Source organism: Oryctolagus cuniculus, chromosome Y (assembly GCF_051225735.1).
Source record: "Oryctolagus cuniculus isolate XC-2025 breed Fujian yellow rabbit chromosome Y, ASM5122573v1, whole genome shotgun sequence".
In the NCBI taxonomy this organism is placed as follows: Eukaryota; Metazoa; Chordata; class Mammalia; order Lagomorpha; family Leporidae; genus Oryctolagus; species Oryctolagus cuniculus.
In genome coordinates this window covers 1,759,166-1,777,289 of record NC_142889.1, presented here as the reverse complement: position 1 = coordinate 1,777,289, position 18,124 = coordinate 1,759,166, and the positions used below count along the sequence as shown (strand labels likewise).

Below are 18,124 nucleotides of genomic sequence, written 5' to 3'. Positions count from 1 at the left end.
TCAACTTATCCATCAACTCATGCTGAATTTTAAAATTCTGTTAAATATACACTATGGAATACTACTCATGCATAAAAAGGAATGAAAGCCTGTCTTTTTAACAAAATGGATGTGACTTGAGATCATGTTGCGTAATGAAATAAGGCAGTTCCTAAAAGACAAATATGTTTTCTCTGATATACAGTACTCAGTGCAAAAACAATGCATAAAAATGAAACTTACATGTTTTTCATTGCTTTTTGAAGCAATAAGGAAATGTCCATCTCAAGCTCACCTTTTAGCTTTGGGTGGTTTGGGAATGGAATACAGGTGAATTCTATAGCAGTATATTATCATTTCAAATCCTTTCTTCTCAGCACCTGCAATCCTCAACTATTTTCTCCTCTCTCCTTGTCTCCTTTACTTCTGCATGTTTCCAACCATGGAGTCCCTCACCTTATTAACAATTCTGTCATCACACCCTGCCTTCTGGGGTTGGGCAGTTCCCTTGCCCTCTGGGAAAAGTGATGCCTTACTGCATTCTGAGATAATAAAGCTCCATTGTGTTCTTGGAAAATGAGGTTCCAGTCTTCTTGTGAAGACAGATGTCCCATTACATTGAAAATGACAGGAAGTTTTGTGTACACAGGAAGAATACCATACTCCAAGTTCAGGAAAAGATTTACAATTTTTTGGTTTAAAAAATTTACTAAGAAGTTAGTTTTCCACTTAAATACTGAATTCATCTGTTTATGAAGCTTAAAACTGGATTACAATGGATGACTGTTATAAATAAAATTTCACCTTTTAGCATACTTTTCATAGAGTAAAAAATACTCGATGTACCTTACCATCTTGACAATTTTTCCATGCATGCTAAAGAAAATGGCATCAATTACTATGCTACTTCTTCCAGTTTCAATATACTATTTCTGGAGCCACAAGTCTTATAAATTCAAAACTGTAACATACATCCTTATTTTGAAAACTGCATTTTACAAATGGACTTACAAGGATGAAAACAAATAGTTACAAAAATATAAAAGGTAACAAACTCAGTATAAAAATACTTAAGCTGACACCATTCCAAAGTATATTTTGATCATTCTTAAATGTTATAGAGACCATAAATATATTTCTGAAAGATACAGAACAAGTCCATAGACTATAGAAATTAGTTAAATACTATTCCAGACAAATCTATGACTTTCAATTTTGATTTTCAATTCTGATTAAACATCAATTTCTTGCAACTGTGACTGTCAATGGTAGAAAAGGCATTTCTTTCTCTTTTTTAAAAATGTTTTATTTCTAAGTCTCATTATATAAAAAATAAAGAATTAATATGTCACCTAAGATGGTTCAACATCAATTTTTAAAGAAATATAGTATAGTAAATACATTAAAAAAAAAACGGAATTAAGACAATTTGTTTTAATAAACAATACTCATGGTAAATAAAGTTCTATTCTTCTTAAGTTGATGGTCAAAATTCCCAGTTAATGTCTTCAGAAAATGAAAACTAAATTCAATTTAGATCTGTAAATGAAAAGAAAGAGACCCATGAAGAAATAATTATTGTAACATAGGAATCTCTTCAGGATTACATGTCAAATTCCTTTTAAATGAAATAGATTATACATTAGATTTTCTCAATTCCTATCTACTATTAGTAAAATCTTTCTGTTTCAGATGTTCTACTATGGGAAATATCCTTAAAAGTTCAGTATACCCTTCTGTCCTTTAACAATTAGATGAGGCACAGTCCTACCCAAATCTGTTCTCTGAGTGATTAGTCACAGGAGCAAAATTATATAACCTATAAACCTCCCAGAAAAATGATCCAGAAGTTGTTAGGATTTTAGGTAATGAAGGAAAAGTAAAATCTTATAAAAATGCACAAATCTACCCTGAATCCATGATAGTTACACTTTTGATGCTTGACAAAGAAATTAACTGTTAATACTTTCTACCCTTGGGAATCCATCGTATCTAGGATCTGCAAAGGAAGTTCTGTATGTTTTAAGATAGATTAAGATATATAGTATAAAGTATATATTAAACTTATATAAAACCAGCAGATTACTTTGTGTTTAAAATTTTTTAATGCACATACACAAAGATACTAGCCTTCATAATTTTTGGAAACTCTGGTTATTATATTGCATGAACTTGGTCAAAAACAACTGCAAAAAATCATTTTGTGTTTTTCTATGTGTGCATTGTTTGTGTGTGCAACTATGCAGATTTTTTTTCTGAACTATTTTTGTTGCACTGTGGTAAGAAAAAATCTAGATTGAAATGTAAGCTATATAGTTATTTTAATAGATAAACAGAAAATCAGGATGTTTCATTTAAATTGAGTTAACAACAGAACAGTAGCAAGGCATTCAGTTCTGTGTCCTCATCACTTTTTTAAGTTTGCACAAAATAAACATGCAACAAGACCAAACCAAGGATCTGGGCAATAACAATGCCTCACAAAGAAATTAGTATTTTCCTATTACATGCTCCATAATATCTGTCTCCACAATCAGGCTTTAAGAGTTTGCAGTAGGGCCAGCACACTGTGGAATAGTGGGCTAAGCTTCTGCCTTGAAGAGCAGTATCCATGCTGCTCCGTATCTGATCCAGCTACCTGCTAATGGCCTGTGAAATCCAGCTAAAGATGGCCCAAGCAGAAGGCCCTGCCACCCATATGGGAGATCCAAATGAAGCTACCTAGACCAGCACTGGCTGCTGCAGCTATCTGCAAATGGAAGATCCTGTCTCTCTCTGTCTCTCTTCACATCTCTTTCAAAATAAGTAAATTAGCCCCTGCACCACATGGAAAAAGCTCCTGGCTCCTGGCTTCAGCTCAGCACAGATGCAGCCATTGCAGACATTTGGGGAGTGAACCAGAAGATGGAAGACCTCTGTCTCTCTCTCTCATACCTCTCTGTAACTCTGCATCTCAAATAAACCTTTAAAAAAAGCAGCAATTTCAGTATATCACTAAGTTAGTTCAAACAAAAATCTTCTACTATTTTATTTAACAGAAATATCTATTTAGATACTCTGCTTATACAAACTGTAACCATGCAATATCCACTGGGAAAGTTAATAATTACTTTTCAGAAAGTGCTTGTCCAAGTATAAACACCTAGATTGGCTAGATTGTTTCTAATAATATATTCAAATTCACAGCATTTCCATTATGCATTAAGCACTAAACATTATTAGCAAACACACCCCCTCAACTTTTAGGGTCATGTACTTACATCATCAATGTCTTCATCATCATCTCCAATATCATCAAACTGGATTTCATCATCATCTCCAGGACCAAATGTATCGGTTTCATTGATTTTAGCTAAATAAATAATAAATGCATAAAAAACATTCATTACACAATTAAAATGTTATTAAAATGAGTAACCGCAAGAGTCTTATTATAGGCCAACCTTCCATTCAACCAAAGTTCTGCTATTAGGAGCAAAATATATTGCTTTAGAGCCGGCGCCGTGGCTCAATAGGCTAATCCTCCACCTTGCGGCGCCGGCACACCGGGTTCTAGTCCCGGTCGGGGCGCCGGATTCTGTCCCGGTTGCCCCTCTTCCAGGCCAGCTCTCTGCTATGGCCAGGGAGTGCAGTGGAGGATGGCCCAGGTGCTTGGGCCCTGCACCCCATGGGAGACCAGGAAAAGCACCTGGCTCCTGTCTCCTGCCAGGATCAGCGCGGTGCGCCGGCTGCAGCGGCGGCCATTGGAGGGTGAACCAGCGGCAAAGGAAGACCTTTCTCTCTCTGTCTCTCTCTCTCACTGTCCACTCTGCCTGTCAAAAAAAAAAATATATATATTGCTTTATGAAGCTATATAAAGCAATCTAACAACAAAATCCCCCAGAAATTCATCTATTCCTAAGTCATTACAACAGAGAATATATGTGCTGCACTTTTGTTCAGTGCAACATAATTTTAATAACATTTTAAAAATTTAACAATTTTAAAAACATCAAATGAGTATGACTAAACAACATGTAGTCACATGAAGTATAAAACATCATGAGATTAAAACAACTAGTTCTACAACTACTGGAGAAACTTAGCAAACCAGAGCAAGATTTAGTCAAATCATGTTTATCATTTAAGAAATAACAGTGACGCATAGCTGGTGCTGTGGCATACTGGGCTAAGCATCTGCCTGCAGCGACACCATTCCATATGGGCACCAGTTCGAGTCCTGGCTACTCCATTTCTGATCTAGCTCTCTGCTCTGGCCTGGGAAAGCAGTTGGAGATGGCTCAAGTCCTTGGGCCCCTGCACCCACATGGGAGACCCAGAGGAAGCTCCTGGCTCCTGGCTTCAGATCAGAACAGCTCTGGCCATTGCGGCCAATTGGAGAGTGAATCAGTGGGTGGAGGACCTCTCTCTCTCTGTCTCATCTCTATGTCTCTCTGTAATTTTGTCTTTCAAATAAATAAATAAATCTTTTTAAAATAAATACATAATAAAAGAGAAAAGGAGGTGCTAGACTAATTCACAGACATCGGCACTTCCTCAAATGCAAAGAATTTCAATTGATTTTCAGATCTTTCTCTGTGTCTCTCCCTCTCACTGTCTGCAACTCTACCTCTCAGATAAATAAATAAAATCTTTTTAAGAAAATGAAAACTATGAGTCGGCTGAGAAATGTTAAATGGAAAAATGCTAATAATGTGTTACTTTGACAGACGTTTATATAAATCCAGGTTTCAAAGTTTTGCAAACTTACAAACTCACCAGAAAGTGTATATATTTAATGTCACAGACAACTCCATGAAAATTCCTTCAACTAAACACAAAGAATGAAAATATCTATGACATAGCCGGCACCGCGGCTCAGTAGACTAATCCTCCGCCTTGCGGCGCCGGCACACCGGGTTCTAGTCCCGGTCGGGGCGCTGGATTCTGTCCCGGTTGCCCCTCTTCCAGGCCAGCCCTCTGCTGTGGCCCGGGAGTGCAGTGGAGGATGGCCCAAGTGCTTGGGCCCTGCACCCCATGGGAGACCAGGAGAAGCACCTGGATCCTGGCTCCTGCCATCGGATCAGCGCGGTGCGCCGGCCGCAGCAGCCATTGGAGGGTGAACCAACGGCAAAGGAAGACCTTTCTCTCTGTCTCTCTCTCACTGTCCACTCTGCCTGCCAAAATAAATAAATAAATAAATAAATAAATAAATAAATAAATAAATAAATAAATAAAAGAAAAATAAAAAAAGAAAAAAAAGAAAATATCTATGACAGAGTAGATTAATAATAATAGACATTACCATGTTCAGGAAGCTCGCCATATGCCTTCAGACTTCTAGCTTCATCTGCGTTGTATTTTAAAATTACGTCTGCTTTGTTATCCTTAGAAATAAACAAACTTGTAAAACTCATAACACTGCACTGCTTTTCTTCCTTTACCCACCCGTACTCTAGTAAAAAATTCTAAAACAAATAGAAAAAAATATATAATTTTAAATAATTAAAAATATAGGACATCTGAGCCGGCGCCGTGGCTCAATAGGCTAATCCTCCGCCTTGCAGCGCCGGCACACCGGGTTCTAGTCCCGGTCGGGGCGCCGGATTCTGTCCCGGTTGCCCCTCTTCCAGGCCAGCTCTCTGCTATGGCCAGGGAGTGCAGTGGAGGATGGCCCAGGTGCTTGGGCCCTGCACCCCATGGGAGACCAGGAAAAGCACCTGGATCCTGGCTCCTGCCATCGGATCAGCACGGTGCGCCGGCTGCAGCGGCGGCCATTGGAGGGTGAACCAACGGCAAAGGAAGACCTTTCTCGCTGTCTCTCTCTCTCACTGTCCACTCTGCCTGTCAAAAAAAAAAAGAAATATATAGGACATCTGTAATTTCATCTGAATAAAGTAGGACAGGGAAACAATCTTCTATTTTTCATAAATCACTAAAAACAAGCAGTAGTAACAAAACATCACAATGACATACAAAATATTCAGTTTCGAAAAACAACAAATTATGACTTAAGAACAGGTTTTTGGAAAACTAAAGAGGCTGGGACAACCCTCAAATCCTATAGGAAAACTAGATTGAGTTTCAGGTTCCTGGCTTTGGCTTATTCCAGCTTTGACTGCTCTGTGCATTCTGCGAAGTTTTTTTTCTTTTTTTTAAAGATTTATTTTATTTATTTGAAAGACAGATATACAGAGAAAGAGGAGGAGACAGAGACGTCTTCCAACGTTGGTTCACTCTCCAGTTGGCTGCAACAGCCAGAGCTGCACCTGGCTCCTGGATCGTGGAGCTCTGGCTGTTGCAGCCAACTGGACAGTGAACCAACGGATGGAAGATGTCTCTTTCTCTGCTTCTCTCTGTAAATCTTTCAAATAAAGGCCTTTCTTTCTCACTCACTGCTTCTGTCTCGGGCTCTCTGTAACTCTGCCTTTCAAATAAATAAATAAATATTTAAAATAAATACATATATAAATAGAAACTGTATTGACCAAGTCTTCTTACAAAAAATAAAAACAAATACACGATTAATAAATTGTAGTAAAAACACTATAGTGTTAAACAAAATGCAAACAGCAGAATGGTTAAAAACACACTGGCCTAGAATTGCCCAACAATGTTAATTCTGTGTTTCCTAACAATTAATGACTTGCTATGGAGGCTGCAACATAAATTTAAACTTAGTTTTTACCTGATACTCTCGGAGACCAATCAAAATAATGTCTGAGGTATTTATCCAAACCTATGAAACAGATTTTACAGCATATTATTTTCATTTGAAGATGATTTTAATGTTAAATGAATCTTTCCACAAAACACATACTACAAAGGGTTTTCCAACAGTTCAGAAAGAAATTAAAAAAGAAATTCTGGTACCCAAAATATGAAATCCACACATAGGAAGTCTCTTCAAAAGTGTTCAAGTGAAATGGATACTATCATTAAACAATGTATACATTTCAAAAGGAATCTATAGGACTTCACATTCAAATTTCTCATACCATTTGCAGTTCTATTTAACTAAAATGTAACACATATACTGAATGAATTACCCATCTCTTTTGTCACTTTTAAAACTAAAAAATTGTTTTTTTCACATTAACATTTAGTTGAATGTAGTACTGTAGAAATCATTTATCATTTCTATATTAACTATCCAGTAAACATTTACAGCTACAATATATAATTCTTTATACAAATAGAATCTTTTGAGAAGTTTAATTTGTGTTCTCAAATAAATAACTGTTTCATTTTAAGTCTTTGGCAATTTACAAAATTGAACTGCTTGGCAAACAGTTGTATACCTGAAGTAAAGTAATTCTTTGCAGCAAATTTTATAATAAAAGAAATCTATACACCTACCTTCTTTCTCAATTTTCCTCTAATATGGCATAATCGCTTTACACCATCAAAGCACATTGCTTCTAATCGTCCATTTCCCAGCATTTTGATTACTTGTGCATACTCTGAGGAGAATAAAAGAGTTGCAAAAAATGTTCTTTGTTCTCATAAAAATCTCAGTGATTTTTTTCAAGATTTATTTATTGAAAAGTCAGACTTACAGAGACAGAGAGAAACAGAGCCAGACAGAAATACAGAGAGATTGCCCTTTTGTTGCTTTATTTCCCCAAGGGCCACAAAAAACTCTAGGCTGAGTCATTTTCTACTGCTTCTCTCAACCAACAACATCGGGCCCAATTTCAGTAGAAACAAGCCTAGGAATAAGCAATCTGATACAGTGGGCTGGGTTGCCTATATCACATGCCAAAGTCATCACCGCTCCAGTTCTGATGCAGCTTCCTGTTAATGTACCTGATGACCACACAGGAGAGCTAAATGGTGTTCTTGGCTGCAGGCTTCCACCTACCCAAGCCCTGGCTGTTATAACCACTTGTTGAAAGAAGTGGTGGTGGAAGATGTCGTTCTCCATGTCACCCTCTCTCTTTCTCTCTGTGTTTCAAAGAAATCTTTAAGAACATGAGTGCAACAACAAATGGTAGCTCTTTCTCTTTTTCTCAAAAAAAAGCCATTCTTTAAAAAAATCTGAGCCTGATTTAATTATTGCACATTTGTATATATGAATCTATTACCATACTATACCACAAAAATATGGGCAATTAAAACAATAATTTTAAAATAAAGAAAAAATAAAAATATGAATGATAGCACACAGCAATCTTCTAGAAATAATCAATAAACAAATAGAAGGGAAACGGATTACAAAATCCTCACAAGAGTAAAATTTCAGAACTCTATGACACAATATTGATGAATTTATAATTATATTTTCATTAATTTGAAAACCTAAATTGTGAAGTTTTCACATGTTAGCTGGTCACTTTTCCTGATTTCTGAGTTAACTGTCCAATGTGCATTTTTTTAAAGATTTTATTTATGGGGCCAGTGCTGTGGTGCAGTGGTTTAACACCCTGGCCTACAATACTAACATCCCATTTGAGCACCGGATTCTGTCCCGGTTGCCCCTCTTCCAGGCCAGCTCTCTGCTGTGGCCCGGGAGTGCAGTGGAGGATGGCCCAGGTCCTTGGGCCCTGCACCCCATGGGAGACCAGGAGAAGCACCTGGCTCCTGTCATCAGATCAACGCGGTGCGCTGGCCGCAGCAGCCATTGGAGGGTGAACCAATGGCAAAGGAGGACCTTTCTCTCTGTCTCTCTCTCTCACTGTCCACTCTGCCTGTCAAAAAATAAAATAAAAAAATAAATAAAATGAAGTAAAAGTAAGAAAAGAGAGAAGTGAGCTGGCTTCAAGACCATGTCCGCCCGGAGTCGCAGAAACAGGACGCACACACAAACCCGGCCTGTGATTGGCCCCCGGGTCTGAGACAGGGGGAAGCCATTGGCTGCCCGACGTGTCACCCAGGCGAGTCCAGCCCAGACGGAGGGCGAGGTCGGCGGCGAGGCTTCCGGGAGTTGTAGTCTCCCCGCTCCGCCCTGTCCAAGCCTACTGTGGCTGGACGGTGTGAAACCAGGACATTTGGCCCACAGATGATAAAAGCAAAATGATAATTTAGGTCAGGAAAATTAGATCAAGGAGCTTTATTTAAAAGAAAAGAGAGAAGAGAGCTGTGTGGAATCGCGGTTCAGCACCACTTCCGCCCCGAGCCGCTGAAACAGGAAGCACACGCCTGCCCAGCGTCTGATTGGTCCCCGCGTCTGAGACGGGGGGAGCCATTGGCTGTGAACTCGTCATTCTGCGCCCAGAACCCCACCCCCTGAGGCTCCACTGCCTGCTCTCGACTGGACGGGGAACCTGTTCTGAGAGGAGGAGCGTGGTGGGGGCAAGAGGTGCGGAGTCACCCCACGGACTCCGGGAGGCGGGTGAGAGCAGTCCTGAGGCGGGCAGCCAGCAGACTCGTTTATTTCAGTTGCTACAGCTGCTTCTATGGCCAAGACAGCCCATCCAGTCAAGGGGCGGTCTAGGCCCTCACCAATCACAGCCTGTGGCCAGGCGGTTTCCAAAGCCATCCAATCACAGCCTGTGGCCAGGCAGGCTCTTGGTGCCAGGCAGGTTCTGAAACCATCCAGTCACGGCCTGCCATCACTCAGGCTCTGTTGTCATGTGGTTTCCTCTGTTGTCATGTGGTTTCAGAAGCCATCCAATCACGGCCTGGTGCCAGGCAATTTCTGTGGTCAGCGGCCATCTTGGCATGACCTTTTCTCCTCGGCGGCCATCTTGGCATGACCTTTTTCCCTCAGTGGCTATCTTGACAGGACCTCTTCACCTTAACGACCTTTTCACCTTACCCCTTGCCATAGTGCACAGGGAACCTGTCAGCCTGCGACCAGACACTCCCCCTTAGCTCTCATGCCTGGACATTGTGGTCCAGGATCCTTTCCGTCTGTGGCCAAACCTGGGAACCTTTCCATCTGCGGCAGGAATCTCACGTCCTTGGCTCACCTGCCTGCCCCTGAGGGGACCAGGAACCTGTCGGTCAGCAGCCAGAGCCCACCCCCTTAGTCTCCACTGAGTGGCCCTGACGGGACCGGGAACCTGTCGGCCTGCTGACAGAACCCCACGTCATTGGCTCCGCTGACTGCCCCTGACAGCATGGGAACCTGTCAGTGTGTGACCGGAAACCAACCGCCTTAGCTCCTCTGCCTGCCCCTGATGGAGGTGGAATCCGTCACTCTGCGGCCAGAACCCCACATGCTTGGTTCCACTGACTTCCCCCTAATGGACCCAGAACCTCTCAGCCTCTGGCCAGACCCCACCTCCTTGGCTCCCCTTCCTGCCCCTGATGGGACCGGGAATCTGTCAGTCTGCCGCCAAAACCCCACCCCTTACCTCCCCTGCCTGGCCGTTCTGGACCGGGAACCTGTCAGTCTGCCACCAGAACCCCACCTCCATGGCTTCCCTGACTGCCACTGACAGAACTGAAACCCTGTCAGTCTGCGTCCAGAACCCCGCCTCCTTAGCTCCCCTGCCTTTCCCTGATGGGACCAGGAACCTCTCAGTCTCTGAGCAGAACCCCACTCCATCTGCTCCCCTTCCTGGACATCCTGCACCGGGACCTGTCAGTCTGACTCCAGAACCCAAACTCCTTAGGCTCCCCTGCCTGCCCCTAACAGCACCGGGTCATGTCAGTCTGCGACCAGAGGCTCACCTGCCTGCCCCTGACTCGACCTGGAACCTGTCAGTCTGCGGCAGGAATCCCACGTCCTTAGCTCCCCTGCCTGCCCCTGACTGGACCAGGAACCTGTCAGTCTGCAGCCAAAGCCCCACCCAGCTTGGCTCCACTGAGTGCTCTTGACAGGACCGGGAACGTGTCAGTCTGTGGCCAGAACCCCACGTCCGTAGCAGACCGCCTGCCTTTGATAGACCTGGAACCTGCAGTCTGCAGAAAGAACCCCACCACCCTGCCTCCCTGTCCTACTCCACACGGACATGGAACCTGAAAGTCTGCCGCCAGAACCCCACATCCTTAGCTCCTTTGGCTGCCCCTGATGGGACCAGGAGCCTGTCAGTCTGCATGCAGACTTCATGTCCTTAGCTCCCCTTATTGCCCCTGACTGGACCAGGAACCTGTCAGTGTGCAGCCAAACCCCACATCCTTAGCTCCACTGCCTACCCCTGTTGGAAATGGAACCCATGAGTCTGTGGCCAGAACCCCACCCACTTTGGCTCCCCTGCCTCCCCTTGACGGACTGGGAACCTGTCAGTTGCGGCCAGAACCCCATGTCCTTAGCTGCCCTTACTGCCCCTGACTGGACCGGGAACCTGTCAGTGTGCAGCCAGAACCCCACATCCTTAGCTCCACTGCCTGCCTCTGTTGGACCCAGTACCTGTAAGTCTGCGGCTAGAACCCCAGCTCCTGGGCTCATTTCCCGCCCCAGATGGACCCGGAATGTGTCAGTCTGCCACTAGAACCCTAACTTCTTTGCTCCCCTGACTTGCCCCTAACTGGAGCAGGAACCTGTCAGTCTGCAGCCAGAACCCCACCCTCTAGTCTCTGCTGAGTGCCCCTGACAGGACCGGGCACCAGTCAGTCTGCGGCCAAAACTCCACCCCCTTAGCTCCCTTGCCTGACCATACCGGACCAGGAATCTGTCAGTCTGTGGCCAGAACCACACGTAGCTAACTCCCCTTCCTGGCGTCACTGGACCGAAACGTGTCACTCTGAGGCCAGAACCACCCTCCTTGGCTCCCCTGACTGCCACTGATGGGACCGGGAACCCGTCAGTCTGCAGCCAGAACCCCAACCCTTGAGGCTCCAGTGAGTCCCCCTGATGGGACTGGGATCCTTTCAGTCTGCGGACAGAACTCCACCCCTTAGCTCCCAGGCCTGCACCTGACTAGACCAGGAACCTGTCAGTCTGTGGCCAGAACCCCACCTCCTTGGCTCCTCTGACTGTCCCTGACTGGACCAGGAACCTGTCAGTCTGTGGCCAGAACTCCACCCCTTAGCTCCCAGGCCTGCCCCTGACTGGACCTGGAATCTGTCAGTCAGTCTGCGGAAGGAACCCCACCCATGTCCTTAGCTCCCTGCCTACTCCTGATGGGACCAGAGACCTGTCGTCATTCTGTGGCCAGAACCCCACCTCCGTAGGCTACGCTGCCCGCCCCTGACTGGACCAGGAACTGGTGAGTCTGCAGCCAGAACCCCACCCCATCAGCACCCCTACCTACCCTTGATGGACCCGCAACTGTCACCTGTGGCCAGAACCCCGCCTCCTTAGGCTCCCCTGCCTACCTGTGACGGGACTCGGAACCTGTCAGTCTCGACCAGAGCCTAACCTGCGTGGCTCCCCTGACTTTCCCTGAGGGGGCCAGGAACCTGTCACTCTGTAGCCAGAACCCCACCTCATTGGGCTCCCCTGACAGCAACGGGAACCTGTCAGCCTGTGGCCAGATCCCCATGTCCTCAGCTCCCCTGCCTGCCCCTGATAGACCTGAACCTGTCAGTCTGTGGCCAGAACCAACCTCCTTGGCTCCCCTGACTGCCCGCGATGGGACCAGGAACCTGTCATGCTGCTGCCAGAACCTTAGCCAGAACGCCTTAGCTTCCCTGCCTGGCCATATGGACCGGGAACCTGTCCATGTGCGGCCAGAACCCCACATGCTTAGCTCCCCGGCTTGTCCCTGACTAGACAGGGAACTTGTATGTCTGTGGCAGGAACACCATCCTCTTACACCACCCTGCCTGCCCCTGACTGGAACCAGAGCCTGTCATTCTGCGGCCAGAACCCCACCTCCTTGGCTCCCCTGACTGCCTCTTTCTGGCCTGAGAACCTGACAGTCTAGGACTACAACCCCACCTCTTGGATCCCCTGCCGGCCCTTGATGGAACTGGGAACCTGTCCGTCTGGGGCCAGAACCCCACCTCCTTGTCTCCCCTGCCTGCCGCTGATGGGACTGGTAGCTTGCCAGTCTAGGGCCAGAAACGCCGTCTTTGGCTCCCCTGCCTGCCCCTGACAGGACCGGGAACCTGTCAGTCTGCGGCAGGAACCCCAAGTCCTTAGCTCTCCTGCCTGCCCCTGACTGACCCAGAACCTGTCACTCTGCGACAGTTCCTGATCCAGTCAGGGGCACTCAGTGGATCCTAAGGGAGTGGTTTCTGGCTGCTGCAGACTGAGAGGTTCCCTATCCCATCAGGGACAGGCAGGGGTCTAAGGAGGTGTGGTTCTGGTCACAGTCTGACAGGTTCCTGGTCCTGTCATGGGCAGGCGAGGGAGCTCATGGTGTGGGGTTTGGGCCGCAGACCGACAGTTTCCCTGTCCAGTCAGGGGCAGGCAGGGAACCAAGACGTGGGTTTCTGGCCGCAGACCAACAGGTTCCCATTGTCATCGGGGGCAGGCAGGGGAGCTAAGCAGGTGCAGTTCTGGCGGCAGACTGACAGGTTCCTGTGCCCGTCAGGGGCGGGCAGGGGAGCCCAGGAGGTGGGGTTCTGGCGGGAGACTGGCAGGTTCCGGGTGCCGTTAGGGGCGTCAGGAGAGCTAAGGGGCTGGGTTTTGATAGCAAACTGACAGATTCCTGGTTCAGTCAGTGGACCCGCGAGGGAGCGAAGGGTGTGGGGTTCTGGCTGCAGACTGACAGGTTCCCTGTCCAGTCAGGGGTACTCAGTGGAGCTTCAGGGGGTGGGGTTATGGTGGCAGACTGACAGGTTCCTGGTCGTGAATGGATAGGCAGGGGAGTTAAGGCGGTGGAGTTCTGAACAGACTGAGGTTTCCTGGTCCCATCAGGGGCAGGCAGGGGAGCTGAGGATGTGGGGTTCTGGCCACAGACTGACGAGTTCACAGTCCTCTCAGGGGCATGCTGGGGAACTAACAAGGTGGGGTTCTATGTGCTGACTGACAGGTGTCCGGTCCTGTCAGGGGCACTCAGTGGAGCCTAAGAGGGTGGGGGTTCTGGCTGCAGACTGACAGTATGGACGGCCCAGTATGGACAGGCAGGGCAACTAAGGACCCTGGTTTCCTGCCGCAGCCTGACAGTTCCAAGTACCGTCAGGGGCATGTGGGGAGCTGGCGAGTGGGGGGTTCTAGATGCTAGCTAACAGGTTCCTCATCCAGTCAGGGGCATTCAGTGGATCCTAAGGGAGTGGGTTTCTGGCTGCAGACCGAGAGGTTCCCCGTCCCATCAGGGGCAGGCAGGGGAGCTAAGGGGGTGGGGTCCTGGCGGCAGACTGACAGGTTCCCGGTGCAGTCGAGAGCAGGCAGTGGAGCCTCAGGGGGTGGGGTTCTGGGCGCAGAATGACGAGTTCACAGCCAATGGCTCCCCCCGTCTCAGACGCGGGGACCAATCAGACGCTGGGCGGGCGTGTGCTTCCTGTTTCAGCGGCTCGGGGCGGAAGTGGTGCTGAACCGCGATTCCACACAGCTCTCTTCTCTCTTTTCTGTTAAAAAAAGCTCCTTGATCTAATTTTCCTGACCGAAATTATCATTTTGCTTTTATCATCTGTGGGCCGTATGTCCTGGTTTCACACCGTCCAGCCACAGTAGGCTTGGACAGGGCGGAGCGGGGAGACTACAACTCCCGGAAGCCTCGCCGCCGACCTCGCCCTCCGTCTGGGCTGGACTCGCCTGTGTGCGTCCTGTTTCTGCGACTCGGGGCGCACATGGTCTTGAACCCAGCTCACTTCTCTCTTTTCTTATTTTTACTTTATTTTTTTTTTTATTTTATTTTTTGACAGGCAGAGTGGACAGTGAGAGAGAGACAGAGAGAAAGGTCTTCCTTTGCCGTTGGTTCACCCTCCAATGGCTGCTGCGGCCGGCGCACCACGCTGATGCGATGGCAGGAGCCAGGTGCTTTTCCTGGTCTCCCATGGGGTGCAGGGCCCAGGCACTTGGGCCATCCTCCACTGCATTCCCTGGCCACAGCAGAGAGCTGGCCTGGATGAGGGGCAGCCGGGACAGAATCCGGCGCCCCGACCTGGACTAGAACCTGGTGTGCCGGCGCCGCTAGGTGGAGGATTAGCCTAGTGAGCTGCAGCGCCGGCCTATTACCTACATCTTTAGAATCCTACCTGGTAAAGGCAAAACAGAAGAAGAGGGCTGGTTGTTAACCATATCCGTAACTTACCTCCTGCCTTTTGTTCTTTGGCTGCAGGACACATTTCATGATTTTATTTTCATTTCATTCACACCACTTTTTTTAAAATTGACAATTATCCCGGTTTATTTTAAATAAGCAGAAAATTCCAAATGGCCTTTAAGATGACTGTGGTTTGCTTTCATGCTTACTTATAGTTTCCACTAAAAAAGTACCAATCTCTGGCAGGAAAAACATGTCATCCTACCTGTAGATAAGGACAGCAGGAATAAGCCCAACATTTTTCTTTTTCCAAAGCTGTGACATAAGCCTGGGGCTGTGGTGTTAGCACGTTAAGCCTCTGCCTGTGGCGCCGGCATCCCGTATGGGCGCGGGTTCGAGTTCCAGCTGCTCCACTTCTGATCCAGCTTTCTGCTGTGGCCTTGGAAAGCAGTGGAAGATGGCCCAAGTCCTTGGGACCCTGCACCCGCGTGGGAGACTCAGAAGAAGCTCCTGGCTCCTGGCTTTGGATCAGTCCAGCTCTGGTGGTTGTGACCATCTGGGGAGTGAACCAGTGGATGGATGGAACCCCGCCCCCCCCCGTAACTCTGCCTCTCAAATCAATCAATCAATCTTATGTCCACAACAGCCAGGGCTGGGCTAGGCTGAAGCCAGGAGAGTGGAACTCCATTGGGGTCTTCCACGTGGGTGGCAGGGACCCAAGGACTTGGGCCACCACCTGCTGCCTTCCCAGGAGCGTTAGCAGAAGCTGGAATGGACGTGGAGGCGGGACTAGAACTGGCATCCTGAAACAGAATGTGGGTGTCCCCTGGGCACTCTGGCTTTGGCCTGGCCCAGCCCTGTATATTGTGTGCATTTGGGGGGTGGACCAGTAACCAGCAGAGAGCAGATTCCCCCCCACTCTGCTGTTGCTCTGCCTTTCAAGTAGATGAAGCCAAACATGCTTTTAAAAATTCATAGAGGCCGGCGCAGCGGCTCACTAGGCTAATCCTCCGCCTTGCGGCGCCGGCACACCGGGTTCTAGTCCCGGTCGGGGCGCCGGATTCTGCCCCGGTTGCCCCTCTTCCAGCCCGGCTCTCTGCTGTGGCCAGGGAGTGCAGTGGAGGATGGCCCAAGTGCTTGGCCCCTGCACCCCATGGGAGACCAGGAGAAGCACCTGGCTCCCGCCATCGGATTGGCACAGCTCCCGCCACGGCGGCCATCTTGGAAGGTAAACCAACGGCAAAAGGAAGACCTTTCTCTCTGTCTCTCTCTCTCACTGTCCACTCTGCCTGTCAAAAAAAAATTCATAGAGAATGGAATTTTGGTGCAAAAAAAGATTGAAGTCCATGTGTAGTTTTTTCACAATCCTTTTTCCATAAATTTTTTTGAAGGTCCCTTGAACTCAAAGAAGTCTAGAAGCTAATACAACGGAAACGTTACATCACCGTTCCCAGCCTTAGGGCCAGATTTGGAATATTACCTGTGCCCCAAACGAGGAGCTATAAAACAGCTTTACATATCGGGGAAGAAAGAGTGCAAATGTCGGGGCAGAGAGGAGGGATGAGGAGACAGAGGCGCGCACTCACGTCGCTCTTCTCGGTGCTTCTCAGTCGTCGCGAAGTACCGGCGCAGCTCCTCGGTGATCTCCATGTTGCTCAGGTCGCATTCCACCTCCGCATCCGACTCAGACTCCAGCTCCTCCTCCTCCTCCTCCTCCTCCTCCTCCTCCTCGGACACAGTCTGGTCTTTTCTCATGGACACCTGCATCCTACCGCTGCCATGTGGAAGCCGCCCGTACCTTTCACGAGGTGAGTAAGAGAATTTTTTTTTAGAATTTTTCCGAGGTGTTCTAGAATGTACCAGAACATCACCAAGTGAGTCTGGGGGGATTCTGGGATCCGGGTCTGAGTAGAAGTTTCCCGGCTGGGTGTGACGGGCGTCCTGGTGCCGGCCTGGCCCTGCGGACATTGACGTGACATCCCGCGCCCACCGGGGCTGCGGAAACTTCCAGCACGTCGGCAGAGGGTCTCAGACCTCCCAGGACGCTCGCTGGGTTCTCTGGAACATACTGGAACATTCTACAACATTCCAAGACCCCAAAGATACTCTCCAAGCGGTCCAGGGCTTCCTATGAACATTCTAGAAAATTCTACGTCATCCGCCAGTATTCCGGAACACTCCAAGACCAGGCGCTCTAGAATACTCTAAGGCCCCGAGGACGTGCGCCGGGCTCTCTGGGCGTGTTCTAGAACGTTCCAGAACATTCCACAGAATTCCTCGCGATTCCAAGGACATTCCCTGGGCATTCTAGAACATTCTGGAATCCTGGAAACACCCACCAGGGGTTCTGGAAAATTCCAAGGCCCAAGAACGCACGACAGACTCTCCCAGAATTCCCTGGGAGCACTGACCGTTCCAGAACGTCCCTGGTGTCCACCAGGATGTTTGCACAACCTTCGGACCCGCCAACTCCTCCCCCAGCCCTGGCAATAAATAGACGCCGGGTCCCCGCCGGCTCAGACGACGACGAAGACGATGGTGATGAAGATGACGGTGACGAAGGCTCTCCTCCTCGCCCTCACGGTGGGCGTGGCCTGTGCGGACGTCGACCCCGCCCAGGTATCATTAATTTGCATCATTAGTTCCCAGTATTAATTCTCGTCATAAATTCATATCATTTCTTCACATCATTACTTCGCATCACTAATTCGCGTTGTTTCTTCAGCCGTATCATTAATTCGCGTCATTTCTTCACCTCCCCAGCTCTCCGGGCCCTGGCGCACCTCCGCCATGGCCTCCGACAACCTGGAAATGATCCTGGAGGGTGGGCCATTCCGGATGCTGTTCCGCGAGATGGAGTGCAACGAGGAATGCAACGCCCTGAACGTCTTCTTCTACGTCAAGTGAGGGGCGGGGCCAGGGGAGACAAGCTGAGGCCAGAGACAGAGAGCCAGGGGGGAGCAATCGAGCCCAGAGAGCGGGGAAGACAGGCGCCGCCAAGCCCAATCGATCCCAGAGAGAGAGAGAGAGAGCAGGCCAGGGCGACCAGCCGAGCCCAGAGAGAGAGCAGACAGGAATAGTTGAGCCCAGAGTCAGAGAGCATGTGGGCTAGAGGGGAGTAATGGAGCTGAGAAAGAGCAGACAGGAGTAGTTGAGCCCAGAGTCACAGAGCAAGCCAGGGG

The 18,124-nt window shown here is 48.1% G+C and overlaps 1 pseudogene; it reads right to left on the bottom strand.

The window, feature by feature from the left end:
• Positions 1-16,592, bottom strand: part of LOC149119103 (heat shock transcription factor, Y-linked-like) — an 88,482-nt pseudogene extending 71,890 nt beyond the window's left edge.
• Positions 16,593-18,124: the final 1,532 nt, after the last annotated feature.